The 13,436-nt window shown below is 40.7% G+C and overlaps 1 long non-coding RNA gene across 2 annotated transcripts; it reads right to left on the bottom strand.

The window, feature by feature from the left end:
• Positions 1 to 2,347: 2,347 nt before the first annotated feature.
• LOC131512726 (uncharacterized) lies at positions 2,348 to 12,773 on the bottom strand. 2 transcript variants are annotated; one of them, XR_009262270.1, is made up of 3 exons: positions 12,684 to 12,773; positions 11,810 to 11,918; positions 2,348 to 2,946 (listed from the first exon to the last, which is right to left on the bottom strand). It is a non-coding gene; the product is annotated as an uncharacterized LOC131512726 (long non-coding RNA). The 2 variants fall into 2 exon arrangements; XR_009262269.1 differs by lacking the exon at positions 12,684 to 12,773 and adding an exon at positions 12,217 to 12,487.
• Positions 12,774 to 13,436: the final 663 nt, after the last annotated feature.

The raw sequence follows: 13,436 nt of genomic DNA on the forward strand, positions 1-13,436 counted from the left end.
TTGAACATGAAAAATCTTGTATGCCAGATTAGGTCTTTGAAAGTTATCAAAGTCATTTTAACAGGAAATTATATGATCAAACGTGCATGTTTGAAACCTCAGCCTCGTGGTCATGTGGTGAAGAGACCATAGAAGGATAGCACTGGAGGAAGCAAGAGACATTGACATGGTACCAGTGAACAATTATGAAAAACAAGTTGACGACAGCAAGGATGTCGGATGGAAAGCCGATACAAAAGATACTTGGAAAGTAAAGTAAATTGAAGTAAATGGCCAATTAAGTATAGGGGGTTAATGAGGCATTAAGAACCAAGAGCACCTCTAAGACTCCTGGCTCATGTGGCTAGGAAGATGGATCATTTATTCTGAAAATCATCAAATCATTTTAAGCCTATCCTCTAACCAGGCCATACGCCAGGTGATAAGACCATAAGATAAATAAACAAAACACAGTCCCTGCTCTCCAGAGTGTGTAGTGAAAGAGACAAAAATGTAATAAAACATAATAAATATTATTAGAGATCTATAGGCAAGGTCCAATGGGGGGAAAAACGAAAGACAGTGCTGAACTTTATTTGGAAATGAGTAATATATAAAACTAGTCACAGTAAAACTCCAAGAAGAATGAGGTCCCATCAACTGATATAGGGAATTCAAGGCATGGAACAGAATCTGAGAAAAGGAGAAATAATATTTTCTATTTTGAACTTGTGATTGACTGGCATGTTGGCTAATCTAGGTGACAGCCATTAGGCAATCAGGATCCAGAGCTCATGGAAAATTGTTAACAGAGAGACCTCTTGCACCGAGACTATCACAAAGGCCTTGCATTCATTTCCTGTAGCTGCTGCAACAAATTACCACAACGTGGATGGCTTAAAACAATAGAAATGTATTCTCTCATAGCTCTGAAGACCAGGAGTCCAAAACCAAGGTATGGGTAGAGCTGTGCTCCCTCTGGAGGTTCTAAAGGAGAATCCTTCCTTGCCTCATCCAGCTTCTGGAGGCTGTCAATATTCTTTCATTTGTGACCACGTCACTTCCTCTCTGCCTCCATTCTGTCCTCCTCTTCTGTCCATCTCAAATCCTCCTGTGTGTTTCTCTTGTAAGTACACTTGTCACTGGATATCAGAGCCACCTGGATAATCCAGAATTATCTCTCATCTCAAGATATTTTGTTTAATTATGTCTACAAAGATCCATTTTCCAAATAATGTAACATTCACAGGTTCTGGGGATTAGGATATGGACTTATTGGGGGAAAGGGGCACCATTCAACCCACTACAGGCATCCTAAATAAACTTTCTGATTTTGCCATTGCTTTCTTCAGTCAGTTCTCAATACTGCAGCCGGCAGGACTCAACATTTAAATCAGATCAAGACATCCCTGTTCGGGTGTGACCCTTGATCTCAAAGTCTCGAGTTCGAGCCCCATGTTGGGCATACTGCTTACTTAAAAACAGACAAATAAACAACAATAACAAAAAACTTCTCTGTTCAAATCCCTTTTATTGGTTCCCACTCTTAAGAGCCTACCAAGCTCCAGTATATCTGGCACCCCCGTTACCTCTCTGGTTTCATCTCCTCCTTCTTTGCCCCATGTTCATTCCACCGCAGATACATTGCTGTTCTTAACATGACAGACACACTCTATCTAATATACCTCATTGTGATGGTTAATTTATGTGTTAACTTGACAGGGCCTTGGGGTACCCAGATATTTGTTCAAAATTATTCTGAATGTGTCTGTGAGGGTGTTTCTGGATGAGATTAACATTTTATTTTATTTTATTTTATTTTATTTTATTTTATTTTATTTATAATTTATTGTCAGTAAGAAAGACTGGCTAATGGTCATTTTCAATAAAAACCTTTATAAGACCATTGCATCAAAATATACAGATACCATTAAAAGTCTGTCATGATGATTTTGGTTTATTAACAGATATACAGAAGGTACAATTACTCTTTCCAATAATGAAAAATGTTTACACTTCTAAACAATCCATTTAAGACATGTTGATATATCAGATCTTTCCTTATCATATGTACAGCTAGAAATGAATGAGTGTATAGAAATGTGTTAATGAAATAATCATACTTGAGTGGAAAAAAAGATTTAATGAAATCCTGATTATATTTAAAAATCAGGGTGCTAGGTAATGATACTAACACCACCAAAATTCAGTCCAAAACAAATGCACAAAATATCTTGAAAGTCCAGTTGAAACTATGAAAAGTTAAATCTGTACATAAAATTTACCCCCCAAAAGACAGGAAAATTAAAATAATCAATTTTATATAAATCTATGATCATGCTAACAAGATAGTAGGACTGATTTTTATTTCATTATTTCATCACAAATATTAATACAAAAAGATGTTCGAAAATGGCATAGCCAACATAAATCTCACCCAGTTAAAGTGGGTTAGGACACGGAAAATAGCTAACATGTCAAGAGGCATGTGGATCAGTGTAGGCAGGCCCATTTTAGCTCACTGAGAAAAGTGCTTAAGCACTGCTACAAAGAACAATGCAGAAGGGGCTCAGTCAGTTAAGCGTCAGACTTCAGCTCAGGTTATAATCTCTCAGTGTGTGAGTTCAAGCCTTGTGTCAGGCTCTGTGTTGACAGCTCAGAGCCTGGAGCCTGCTTCGGATTCTGTGTCACCTTCTCTCTCCCCCACTCACTCACACTCTCTCTCTCTCTCAAACAAATTTTAAAACATTAAAAAAAAAAAACAGAACAATGCAGATTATTTACATAATCTCTATAACTTCATTAAAGTGCAGGTACTGGGGGAGTTTTAAGCCTCAGACTTCCCTAAATTGTTGCAGATCTGGTGGAGGAATTGTCACCTCTTCGAAGCGCCCACTGTCTCCTCTCTCGTGGTCACTCATCATGACCTCGGACTCCAACAGCATGCCGACCCATCAGAGCAAGAAGCTGTGAAAGCACACACAGACGTGGGTATGTTTTCTACAGAAGAGGTTTCAAAGTTTCTTTGATGCTGTGAGTAGTTCTCTACAAGCACTGTTCTCACCAGTGCCTGTTCGGGGAAGTTCAGACATATTGACAGGTTAGAAACTGAGCAGATAAACTGATTTAAGCTGAACTCCTGCCAGTTTCCCAACGAAAAACCCAAACTACCTGCAGAAAGTATGTCTCCAGGAGGGTCCATTGACTGAAACTGATCACTGAATTCTAGAGGCAGTGATGGTAACTCATCAGGCACAGAAAATTCTTCTGCTGGTGGTAGAAAATCACTTTCAATGTCATAACCTCCAGGGCAATAGTCTGTATCGATGGTATTTGGATCTGCTGAGTACAGGGGTGTCTACACGTCAATAACCTTGTAATTGGGGAATTCTTGTATATCTGGCAGAGGAACACTTGACATCGAATCTGAAATATCTCAGTGATACCCATTGTCATCACACACTTCACCCTAAAAGGAGCCAGGAATTGCACTTCAGACAGGCTGTTTTGGGCACTGTGAAGATGAGAAGGTCTTTCCCCTGGAGGTTTCTTGCAGAGGCAGAGATCAGGATCCACTGATCTTATCATAGTTGGGCTTCTGGATTGAGTTGCTGTTAGAAGGAGTTTGAAGGAGGAGGAGGCATGTTTGGGGCAGCAGTGGAATCCCCAGGGCCGTGCCTGATGCAGTGTGGACTGCATCTAGATCTAGAACCAATCTAGTATAGTTTCCATTCACGTTGAGAGACACTACTTGTCACAGCCCATTATTGACTTGAATGCTTAGAACAGAGATAATTCCAGGGCCACTTCCACTATCAGCTTTGTGTTGTAGTCTTCCATTGTGCCTCTCCAGGGTGTTATAGTCGGTTCCCCAAGCATATGTTACAACTGAATGAGTAGAATATGTTCTAAGCCTCATGGTCAGTTTCATCTCTAAATTTCTTTTTTAATTTTCAAGATTAACATTTTAATAGGTAGACTGAGTAAAGTAGATCATCTTCCCTGATATGCCTTCATCCAATCAGTTGAAGGTCTGAACAGAATAAAAATCTGACCCTCCCCGAAAGAGGGAACTCCTACCTGACTGCCTGTGAGCTGGGACATTGGTTTTTCCTGCCTTCAAGCTCAAACTGAAACCTAGGTTCTTCCTGGGTCTTGAGCCTGCCAGCTTTTGGACTGAGACTAGACATTTGATTTTCCTGGTTCTCAGGCCTTAGGACCCAGATTGGAACTAAACTATCATATCTCTTGGGTCTCCAGCTTGCTGACTCATCTAGAAGATCTTGGGACTTGCCAGCTTCCATAATCACATAATCTTTATAATAAATCTTTACATATATACTCCTATTAGTTCTGTTTCTCTGGAGAACCCTAATACACATATCCTCACCTAGTTATCCTGTTTACCATCTGTTTCCCACTAGAAAGTAAACATCATGAGGTCAAAGATTTTTCTGTCTTGGTCAGTGATCACTCAGTCACTTTTAGAGCCTGAAAGATGCCTGGCGCGTTGTATGCATTCAAAAATCCTCTTATTGGATTAATTAATAGATATATACAGATCTAAGAATACTCAGAAAAACACTGTCTTCTCCTTTCAGTTTAAATAACATAACACACAGTATTTCCTATAATTTTCAACAGATTCTCATTCATCTAAAATATCAATAATATTTGGCAGAAGAGTCACATAAGAATTAAGAGCGCAGTACAATTTCAAAGAAAGACGGGGAGATTTTAAATCATACAGTATCAAGGCGTTAAATATCCAACCAAAAGAGGAAGGGACAGATAAGAATATCTTGTGAGAAGAAAATAAGTCAAAAATGGAATGTAAGTGATAAGAAGTTTGAGATTATGTCTTTAGGATCAAATACATTTAAAGAGAAGTTAATGAAAAGCTTCTATAAGTGGGTGTGCATAATTATATTTTTAGAGTGGTTTTTCTAAAAGCTTTCTGATTTATAGACTATGAGGATTTTATTAAGAAAGAAAAGACCGGGGCGCCTGGGTGGCGCAGTCGGTTAAGCGTCCGACTTCAGCTCAGGTCACGATCTCGCGGTCCGTGAGTTCGAGCCCCGCATCAGGCTCTGGGCTGATGGCTTGGAGCCTGTTTCCGATTCTGTGTCTCCCTCTCTCTCTGCCCCTCCCCCGTTCATCCTCTGTCTCTCTCTGTCTCAAAAATAAATAAAAATGTTAAAAAAAATTTTTTTTAAATAAAAAAAAAAGAAAGAAAGAAAGAAAAGACCATTTAATTACACCATTTAGAAATTTGAAGGTTCCAGCTTCCAGATGGAGACGGTTGACTTAGCACACACATTTACTTTTCTCCCCACTGCAAATCCCTTTAAAATGACAAAATATTAAAAAATGAACAAATATGACAATGCAGGAAAGCCACGAAGGCTTGGACAGAAACAGTGAGGAATTTCTCGAAAATATAAAGGAGTTAAGATGGATGCTGGAGGCTCCTGTGTGGCTCAGTCGGTTAAGCGTCCAACTTCATCTCAGGTCATGATCTCACACTCCGTGAGTTCGAGCCCCACGTTGGTCTCTGTGCTGACAGCTCAGAGCCTGGAGCCTGCTTCTGATTCTGTCTCCCTCTCTCTCTCTGCCCCTCCCCCACTTGTGCTCTGTCTCTCTCTCCGTCTCTCAAAAATAAACGTTACAAAAAATTATAAAAAAAAAAAAAGATGGATGCTGAAACTTGAGAGCCAGATGTCCTCCCAAAGAAGATATCAAATATCCACAAATGAGAGTTTTGCTCAAAAAAGTGAGTTTGGTTGGGTTTTTGTATGTGTTCTCAGTAGAAACCCTGAAAAACCCCTAAAAGCATAAGCAGCAAAACCTGAGCCATCTAGTAGGCTAGGAGTTGGTTGGTGAGATTAAAGGCCCACAGACTCCAGATTGAAGGTGCAGTGGGTACACGTTAATCTCTTTCTTCCAAGGCCCTCCGCTGAGAGAACAGGGGGTGACTATCAGTTAACAAGAAATCTCAATAAATTCCTGGAAGACACAACGCATGAGGAGGAATAGTTACTAATGCTGTAGAACACAGGAAGGTGCAGCGTAAAGCACACAGACAGAGGCTGTACCGGCAGAAGGAGCTACCTGTCTGCTGGCGGAAGTGAAGTATGGGCCCAAAAGCAAGAGGCTATAGAGGAAACAGTCAATCCTTCCCTAACAGCCAGGTGTTTCTTCCTAAGGAAGAGAACATGGGGAATCCTTCTCTTGAAAAATTGAATGAATTCTTAAAAAAGAAAAAATTGAATGAACTCTTTGGGAGAACAAAGGGAATTAGCACTTCAGAGATCTCCTTCCAGCTTTCCTAAAGGAAAATGTGCCAGCTGACATGTCCCATCCGTGTTCACAGACCCCAGAGTCAGCTTGTCTATTTTCTCACTTTTAAATAAGAATGGAAAACCAAGAATCACCAGACATTTGGGGGAGTGGGGGGGTGGGGGGGGAACAATAGTATACTAACCACAAAATTACCTCAAGGAAACATAAAATTCAAAACAAAACAAAACAGAGCACCGAAAAGAATCTAGAAAAATGCTAATTTGTACTCTCAGAGAAATTAAACTAAAATGAAAATCTAGATTTTGTGTAACCCTAAAGCTTAATCAATATTTAGGGCCTTTTTAAAAGTATGAAATTAGAATGTAAAATTAGGTACAAAAAATAAATATTTATATGTGGAAAATATGCCACAATTTAAGTTACAGAATCTTAGAGGTTCCAATCCCTTTCTTCTGAAACCTATTTAGCCTAAACACTTTCCCAGAAATTCTTCCTGATTGTAATCTAGCTGTACCTTCCCACTGAGAACACTCTGTAATTCCCAGAAACTTCCAGGACCTGAGTGTGGGGAAATCAGCTTCATGGCAAATCTACTCTAGCACAGACACAAAAAAAGGAGGAGGTGGAGAAGGTTAGAGAACAAGAAAGAAGTATTTTTAAAAGTTACTGCTGATAGGGCACGTGGGTGGTTCAGTTGGTTGAGCATCTGACTGTTGATTTCAGCTGAGGTCATGATCCAAGTCCCACGTTGGGCTCCATTTTGAGTATGGAGCCTGCCTGAGATTCTCTCTCTCTCTCTCTCTCTCTCTCTCTCTCTCTCTCTCTTTCTCTCTCTCTCTCTCTCTCCCCCTCTGCCCCTCTCTCCGCTCTCTCTCTCTAAATTAAAAAAAAAAAAATTGTTCTAAATTTCTGCCACAAAGCATCAGTAAAAGTTCTAAGAGACATAGTTCAATATATTTCAAAAAATAAGACACAGAACACCCCTTCCCAAAAAGACAGAAAAGATTAGACACAAAAGAGGATTAATCCAGGTGGCCCATAATCAGACCAAGAAAGTTTCCATTAAAAAAAGACAGAGACAATAGTCAAAAAATAATAATGAGTAAATGCCCTCTCCTGTACATATTATTGTGAAATTGTAGCATGCAAGAATTGAAACTATTCCCAGCTAGAAAAAAAGGAAAAAAGAAAAAAGGAAGCCACATACAAAGGAACAAGGGTCAGTTGAGCATCATTAGAAATACAATGAAAACATGTCTTCAAAGTTCTAAAGCAAGGATTGACAAACTCCATCCCGTGGGACAAATCCTGCCTGCTGCTTCTTTTGAAAATGAAGTTTTACTGGAACACAGCCAGACTCATTCATTTACCTCTTGTCTATAGCTTCTTTTATGCTACAAAGGCAGAGCTGAGTAGTTGCAACATAAGCCCTGTGACCCACAGAGTCTAAAATAGTTACTATCTGGCCCCTTTCAGAAGTTTCAAGGAGGGAACGCTATTACCTCCAATATTATACACTAGTAAGTAACATAAACACTGAATATTGAATTTCAACTTGTAGCATCCATCTGTAAGCAAACGTGAAAGATTTAACCAAGGCTGCAGAACAGAAAGTAAAGATCACCAATCACTACCGTGTAAAAGTAAAAATACAGATCAAAGAAGTTGAAAGATTAAAGGGAGAGGAGACTTAAGGGATAACTCCCGCTCCTTATAATATCTTCTTCTTACAAAATGAGGCACGGCTCTGATGTAACAAGTAATAAAGAAGTGGAAGTTAACCAATACAGAAATCAAAGGGGATGATGGAATCACATTGAGAAGACAGGAAGAAGGGAATGTATGGTGTCAATGAGCAAAATGTCTAAATCTGAAAAAGTAAAGAACAGTGAGTGACATAAATATTTCATTTAGAAATATGATTGAAATCACCTGGAAAAGCAGGGAAAAATGTTTAAAATTGCTCTCTGGGAAGCAGAAGCCAGAGTGGGAGGGATGGGGCAGAACTGTGGTTTTTAAACTTCAGTCTCTGGGGGCGCCTGGGTGGCGCAGTCGGTTAAGCGTCCGACTTCAGCCAGGTCACGATCTCGCGGTCCGTGAGTTCGAGCCCCGCGTCGGGCTCTGGGCCGATGGCTCAGAGCCTGGAGCCTGTTTCCGATTCTGTGTCTCCCTCTCTCTCTGCCCCTCCCCCGTTCATGCTCTGTCTCTCTCTGTCCCAAAAAAATAAATTAAAAAGGTTGGAAAAAAAAATTTTTTAAAAATAAAAAATAAAAAAAAAATAAACTTCAGTCTCTGTATTTGATTTTGTAAACAATGGGCTTGGTAAATGTTTACTTTAAATGAGTAGCCAAGTCGTTATTAACCTCCGTACTGAAATGAAATAAAATGAATGATATGAAATGAACTGAACTCCATCCGGAATAGGGTCACCACCGCCACCCTTGTGGCAGCTGGCTGCTGTAATTACCTCTGGGGTAAGTAAAGCAAATTTGCCCCGATGTTGCTTCATTACCTCCTTCTGTGCTATTATTATCACCTATGTGGCATGTTGTCAAATATATATTTTTTCAAATGCATATTTTACATATATAATATATATTCAACAATATGGAGCTATAATTAGTTTATCGTTGTTTTAAACATTCCTGTGTGGGTTTTTTTAAGGAAACTGAGAAAAGAGGAAAAAATATATATGTGGTCTTTTACGTATGCCCATATACTTAATATTTCCTATGGCCTTCATCTTTCCTGTGGATCTCAGTTACGATCTCATGTCAGTTCCTTCCTCTCTGGTGGGCTCCCTTTAGCATTTCTTGCAGAAAAAGATGGCTAGAAATGAATTCTGCCAGCTTTTGTTTATCTGGGAATGTCCTAGTGTTACCTTCATTTTTGAGGAGTATTTTTGTTGGCCATCGGCAGGTTTGTTTTTCTTCAGCACTTTGTCATTTCACTGCTTTTGGGTCTCTGTTGCTTCTGATGAGAAGCTAGCTGTTTACTACCGTATTGTTAATGCTCTGTGTGTGGGAAGTCACTTTTCTCTTGCTGATTCTAAGATTGCCCTTTATTTTTGGCTTTTGGTAGTTGGCCGAGGATATGTCTAACTGTGATTCTCTTTATGTTTCTAATAGGATTCGCTGAGAATCTTAGATATCTAGGTAAAAGTTTTTCATCAAATCTGGGGAGTTTTGGGTCATTACTTCTTCAAATATTTTTTTTCTACACCCTTCTCTCTCTGTCTTGCCTCTCCTTCACTGACTGCCATTACATGTATGTTACACACTTTACGTGATTCAAAAGTTTCCTTTTTCTTCCATCTTTTTTCTCTTCATTTTTCTGATTGGAGTATTTCTATCGATCTTTCTGTAAGTCTCATTTTTATTTCTGCCATCTCAAATATGTTACTGGGCCTATGTAGTAAATTTTTATTTCAGTTAAGTAGTCCCCCATCATCCACAGTTTCCTTGCCATGGTTTCAATTACACACAGTCAACCCTAGTGGACAAGCAGATGATTCTTTTTCTGATGTATTGTCACACGCTCAATAGTAGCCCAACACTATGTGACAATGCCTAGGTCATTGACCTCACTTCATCTCATCATGCAGGCATTTGATCATCTCACTTTATCACAAGAATGCAGTGCAATAATATCTTTTGAGGGGCACGTGGGTGACTTAGTCAAGCATCCAACTCTTGATTTCAGCTCAGGTCATGATCTCATGGTTTATGGGAATGAGCCCCACATCTACACTGTCAGCAAAGCCTGGTTGGAATTCTCTCTCCTTCACTCTCTGCTTCTCTCTCTCTCAAAACAAATAAATAAACTTTAAAAAAAAGATATTTTGAGAGACATAACTTTTATTACAATATATTGTTATAATTGTTCTATTTTGTTATTAGTTATGGCTGTTAATTTCTTACTGTGCTAATTTATAAAGCAAATGTTACCACAGGTATGTCTATATAGATAAAAATATAGTGTATTTAGGGTTTGGTACTACCCAAGGTTTCAGGCCCCCACTGGGGTTCTCAGACCATAATCCCCATGGATAAGGAAACACTACCGTATTGCATTTTTCAACTCTAGAATTTACATTTGGTTCTTTTCTTATACTTTCTAGTTCTCTACTTCTATTTCTTGTATGTTAAGTCAGTGTCATTAAATTTTGCTTTCATTATTTGAACATAATTTCCTGTAATTCTCTTTTTTTTATATATTTTTAAATGTTAATTCACTTTTGAGAGACAGAGAGAGACAGCATGAGTGAGGGAGGGACAGAGAGAGAGACACAGAATCTGAAGCAGGCTCCAGGCTCTGAGCTGTCAGCACAGAGCCTGACACAAGGCTCGAACTCACACACCACGAGATTATAACCTGAGCTGAAGTCTGACGCTTAACCGACTGAGCCTCCTGGGCACCCCATAATTCCCTCTAATTCTCTGAACGTATTTACAATAGCTGCTTTGAAGTCTTGGTCTATAAAGCAACATCTGGGCTCACCCTGAGCAACTTCTATTGACTGTCTTTTTTTTTAATTGAGTGTAGATTATATTTTCCTCTTTCTTGTATGCCTAGTCAATATCGTTTTAAAAATCAACATTTCTAGATAAATATTGTAGCAATTCTTTTTTTTTTTTTTTTTCTACTGACGTGGATGGGAATATGGGAATTGGGGAATGAAAGAAAAAATCACTGTGCTTCTTTCAGCCTGACGTGAAAGGATGGTTGGTGTTTTTCCTGCATTGTATCTTTTCTTACTGTTTCTTTAATAAATAGAGTGAGAAGACATTACTTCTTGATTCTGCTTTATTTTTCTTAAGGTTACGGGGTCATTATTTTTAAATAATTTTTTTAGTAACTTACTTGTACTTAAAGTGTGGAATCACTGATGTCTCTGCTCAGTTTTTTAATTCTTATTTTTGTTTTTAGACTATTTTCCTAAAGATCTCTCTTTTATGTGCATAGCTTAGTGGTAAGCCAGTGATTTGGGCAGAGCTTGAGGTCAAATGCCTCATTCCCACAAAGCTTTCACCTCTATCGATTAATTTCTATGTTGCTGGCAAAATATATTTCAAGTTACAGCCAATTCTCAAGTCTCCCTCAGCTTTCAATGTTCACCAGCCTCCCCCAGGTCTCCTCCAAGCATGGAGAGTTTTCTAATCAGTCAAGAACATATGGTGAGATTATCTCAGCCTTTCTGTGGGTCTCTCATCTCCAGGATTTCCCCATTATATTTCTGGCTGGTCCACCACTCACCATTCACCCCAACCAGAACTATACAGTCAGGCTTGCAAAGCTACACCTTTCCTTTTTTGTCCCCAGCCATGTCCACCCCTTTTAAACAATAAAGCCAAATATTTTCACCACCACCCCCCCAACACACACACCCAGATTGAGTTCATCCCCTCTGGCAACAAAGCTGTTGGTTTTCATGTTCCTCCCCCATGCCGATGAAACTATTATTCTTGGCAGCCAAGTTAAGTTGGGGGGGGGGGGGGTGGAGAAGACGTATTCCTACTATTCTTACCTGAAGTTCTAGCAGCTTTCCAAGAATAAAGGCTCCTCAATTTGTTATCTGCCTTTGGTTGGTCTCCAATGCCCAATCTCTTCATGGCTCCATAACTAGAAATACCTTCCTTCAAAGAGATTTGAGAAAGTTGGAATCCAGCATGGCCAAGAAGTAGGGGGATCCGAAGTGCCCTCGTCTCTCAAACACAGCAGTGTTGAGGCCAAAGGACTCTGCAGTCTAAGAGTCTGGGCAGCAAAGTGACAGAGATGCCTCAGGGACCCACAGGGACAACCCGGCAGGCCATGGGTGCGTGATTGTGAACCGGGAGAGATAAAACGGGTGGCAGAGGAATGGAGGGAAGGGATCCCCTTTTAGGGAGAGACAAAAGGAAGAGAAAGAGAGGCTGTGGAAGCGTAGGACTGTACCTGGACAAGAGAAAAACCATGGGCCAGGATGGAGAAAGATCCAATCTCGAACTGTGGCGCTTTCTACAGACTGGGGCTGGCTGCCCTGTTTGTGCACCTCGAGAGGAGGGGAGCCAGTCCAGGGCCGGTAGCTAGTTCAGAGGCACAGTCCACAGTGGGAGAAAGCAGTCCCCTCCCTGGAGTGCTGTGGCAAGAAGGTATATACCCGTTCAAAGGACAAAGACTGCCTGTGCCCGCCAGCCAGAAGCCATATATCCGCGATGCGGAGCGGCACTCCCCCCGGAACTGGGGTGCGCCGGGCCGGAACCTTTAAGACTTCCGGGTTTAAGACCCAGCTGAGCACCAGGGAGGCACAGGAGTCGGCGGAGCAGGACAAACCGCCTCGTTCGCGCCCGTAGCACAGTGAGAATGGCTTGAACAGAGCCGTTTGGGACACCAGGTCCGCGGAGGAGAGACTAGGGCCTCACCCTTTTCCTCGCCATCACCAACAAGGTAGGGGCTCAGGGAACAGAGAGCCGGCCCCCAGTGGAGGCGGGACCCACCTACACCAAGCCACGCCCCTCCGCGCCCGCTAAGTGCGGATCTACGGGAGCCGAGAGCCGGATTGACGCTGACCTGCCAGCCAGTCCCTCCTCCAGACCAGCGCTGCTGCCTTGCCTGATTTAATTCTCAGACAACTCTTTATGTTCTTCCTTCATTTTCTCCTTCTTACTTCTTCCCTCCTCTAGTCTGATTATTCTGGTTGTTGATTTGTTTAGGCAGACGCATTTAATCTATTCTCTTTACACATGTTCTACACCTCCTGCTTTCCTTTCCTTTCTCTCTCTCCGGATTAAGCCGTATAGTTTCTCTGTCTGGTGAATTTTGTTTTATTTAATTTTTCCACACCCCTGTCATTTCTCTTTGCGTGGGATAAGGCCTCTTCCATCAGCACCACCTCCACCCTGTTGTTTACTTGTAGTTGGTGTTTCTGGGTTTTTTTGTTTTGGGGTGTTTTTGTTTGTTTGCTTCTGTGTTTGTGTTTGTTTTCTGTTTGTTTTTTGTTTATTTGTTTGTTTTCCTTTCCAGGGCTACTTCAACGAACAAATCAAAGCACACCTGGTGGAGGGTCCAAAACATCACTAGGAGTAGGGAGATAAAGTAATCAAAGTCACAACAACGGAGAGCAAGTACCACACTCCAAAAAATACCTCCTGAAGGGCCAGGCCCTGGACAGTGTA

Source organism: Neofelis nebulosa, chromosome 5 (assembly GCF_028018385.1).
Source record: "Neofelis nebulosa isolate mNeoNeb1 chromosome 5, mNeoNeb1.pri, whole genome shotgun sequence".
Taxonomy (NCBI): Eukaryota; Metazoa; Chordata; class Mammalia; order Carnivora; family Felidae; genus Neofelis; species Neofelis nebulosa.